Source organism: Helicoverpa zea, chromosome 7 (genome assembly GCF_022581195.2).
Source record: "Helicoverpa zea isolate HzStark_Cry1AcR chromosome 7, ilHelZeax1.1, whole genome shotgun sequence".
NCBI lineage: Eukaryota > Metazoa > Arthropoda > Insecta > Lepidoptera > Noctuidae > Helicoverpa > Helicoverpa zea.
Window position 1 is genome coordinate 8,203,564 of NC_061458.1, and position 3,732 is coordinate 8,207,295.

The window sequence follows — 3,732 nt, forward strand, 5'->3', positions numbered from 1 at the left end:
TTACTGCCAGGTGAGATATAGGTCAAACGCGATTCATCATCATCCTCCGAGCCTTTTCGCAACTATGTTGGGATCGGCTTCCAGTCTAACCGGATGTAGCTGAGTACCAGGTCAAACGTCAGTCAATCAGCAATTTTATATATAAAAAAAAATACGTGTGGCACTCGGGGACTGCCGCGGTAAAGCTATTGCATAGCATTCTGTATTGTATTCGTCCGATTTCGGAGCAGCTCGTCTCGATTCGGGCGAGTTCCGTAAAGTCGTACAATACGTCTAATCGCACGACACACAGCGCCGTGTCGAAGACTGCCGAACTAACACGACGTTAGACGATGCACGGCCTTCAAGCCACACCTCCGTGCCCGTCGGAGTGGGGAGCGTGAGGTTTTTTTGTTACGGAATTTCTGGATTTGGTCCCCGCGCTCAAGGCCTGCGATAGAAGCTATGCAATAGCTTAAAACCACCAGTGGTGCAGCAGCGGCATGTGTGTTCAGCAGTTGCAGTCGCCGGCTCGCTTCGAAAACGTACCTTAACTCCTTTCTAAAGGCGAAGATCTTGACGCCACTTAAGCAAGTTCGCTTTGTATTAAGGCAGTTTTAGCCGATCTAATTTCCGACAAGTTCTTATGCTATTTATGAACTCTGAACAGTGTTTGCACGGTGTAGTAGCTTTAAGTTTGTCTTTAATTTAGTTCGTTTAATATAAATTGTTTTCAACTTGATTGTTTCGTCTTACTTTATGAGGAGTTAGTAGCAGTCAGTACTGAGAATTTTAGTTGATGCTAGTTGTTATCACGTTTAGGACAAATAATTGTTAGATACGTAAAATGAGTTTTGCGTGTGTGTTGTTGTTGGGTACAAGTGTTTTTATTATTTCACACAGGCTTTTGCCCCGAATTTTGTCTCTATTTCGTGTACGTGGAACATATCTTGAAATTGACTGTTGTTAGATTCATACGATTTTTACATTTAGTTAAACATTAATTTATTTTCACTTCAGTGTATTCATCTAAAAAAACTTTTTAATTCGTTGTTATAGAATAATGTTTCTACTGAGCGATGATCAATAACAAACATTATCCTTTTTCCCGACACAAAAAATGAGGTATTTACGTACGACAATGAGTTTACTGTCTTGTTAACTTGTTCGAGATTTACCCGGTTGACTAACGATGTAATAAAGCGTTCTGTATCACTGTTCCCTGACAGCTTGTAACTGCGATCGTTCACAAACTTTTCTAAATCAATCACTTTAGTTTTCTCACTTTCCTTATTAAACGCGTGCACGCTACAAACTTTTAGTCGGCCGATAGTTGATTTGGGCTCATAAATGCGTATGAAGGTAAATGGAAGTACACACCTAACAACGAACCGGTATTTGGTCGGTATCAGACTGGCTAAAAACTTTGATCGAATACACGATTTTCGAAAAAAAACTACCAACGGGGCGACAGTCGGTCGACTAAAAGTTTGTAGTGTGCGCGCGCTCTAAGTTTTCTTATTTCGCATTTCATGTTTATTACATTTCATCTAGTATGAATAAGGATAATAAGAGGATTCTATTTTCGGAAAACAAGCTGCAAAAGTATTGTTGATTCTTGTATGGTTTGTCTTTATCCCAAACCTCAAAATAAATAAACACATATGCTAAAAGTACTTGTTACACTTTATAACTGTTTACAGACACCTAGATGGATAAAAATATTTAATTTAAAATGTGTTATTTTTGACGTTCCAGTAATTATCATCTACATACCTACCTACCTTATTACCTATATACGCATCTATAATAATATTTGGCGTTCGAATTAATCACTGACGTATCTAACCTTTGAAAACATAATTATATTTTTTTTGTGAAGCAATTTTATTAAGTATCTTATCAGGATCATTTATACTGGTTTCTGGGTATTTAAAAATATGAAAGGATTTAAATGAGTCCTCTTTTTTGTGTTGATTAGGGTTGACGTAATAATGTACTTAGATAAGGTTTACTGACAACACGTTGTCGGAAATATCATTCACGTGCAATGTTAAAAATTGTTTACTCCATTAACAACGTTTTTTTTTTTTAAATACGTTTTTTAGAACATTAGAACACTGTTATACTTATACAATCAAAAATTTAAATATTGATAAATATATGATACAATGGTTGTGGCCATGTTATAAAACTCGTGAATTTGATGTAGTATTTCCTAAATTAAAGACGCGTAAAGATTGAAGTGCGCAAAAGCAAAGTTGTTGCTTCTTTATGTACCTCCGTAAACTATACTTATCTATGTTATACCATACATAGTTATATTTATTATTATACCTTCTTACTACGTACCCATTACGGATACATTTTCGTTACGTTTGAAAGAAGATACAGCAACAAATGCGAGTTCGTTTTTTGTGTATAAACAGGGTTGGATTCGCTTCCCGAGGGAATGTTTCTACTTTCACGGCATTATTTTAGGCTTAGAGTGGGAACTTTTTTCTCTATGCCTCTTATGTCGCCTTTCTATACCGTGGCTTTACAGCTAAGGAAATGTATTTTTTGTATCTATTTTCCAGATATTTATCTTTTTTTTTATACGTAATATTTTATATTAGTGCCTTTTGTGAATTGATGAGGAGGCGTAATAGACATTTTCCCAAGTGACTTTGTTTGGTAAATTGAAGATAATCTTCAGCAAGAATCGAATGTTTAGTAAAGATACTGTAGTTTAGAATATAGTTAAAAAATATGTTTGTAATTTATAATTGAGTCTATTCTCAGTAGCATTTGTAATCGGGCGAAACTATTGCCGTCAACTGAACTTACAAGTGTATTCTCGATATTCGAACTCAAATCTGATAATCAGCTATATTAATGATATTTGAACAGACCAGTCACAAAAAATAAAAACATAAAAATATAGGCAGTCTATTTCGACATATTCTTCCAAACAATAAAACAATTTACCCATAAAAAATGTTTTATGCACCAATATACCCGTAATACGTAATCCACCTATTACGTTCATTACACTGCACAAGAATGATGAAACATGTCGTGTGACAAATGACCACAAAACAGTACCGTACGACATAAAACAACGCTGTGATGTATGCGCGAATGGATTACCATTTGTACAAACAAACGTGGAGCCACGAAATAAATGGGGTGACTATTTATTTTTATATCCTCCTTCACAGAGCTTTGAGTGGCTTTAAAGAGGAAGGATGCTTAGGGTAATAAGCAATACGACGTTTTAGAGACAGTGAAGATTTTAGCTGTTAACAAGAGAAAACATCTCAAGTAAGACAGTATTATTTTTCAATGTAGCAGGCAATTAATAAACCTTACAAAATACTCGTCTCAGTTTGCTCTTGTAACGAGATAAGTCAAAGCTTTGTCCGATCTTAGTGCTCGCTGGTATTTCTCCTCGATAGTTTATCATCCATCATTCATAACGTTACTATATATATTGATACTCCTAAAACGAGGCTTTCATTGCATAACAATGTAAAAGGGCCATCAAATCCGACCATCCCAAAAGCTAGCATTCATATTGTTGGATACAACACGATGTTCTGCTTTCAAAATACACTAAAGTGCCTTACTTAAGATATATTAAGGAAATATATCAAGGAAATTGGATTGCGTTATTGTAATCAGTACAATGATATGTTAATATAATGGCTTAATGTAATTATAATAGGCTGTTATTCAATTCAATTAGTAGCAGGTAATCAAATATTGTAT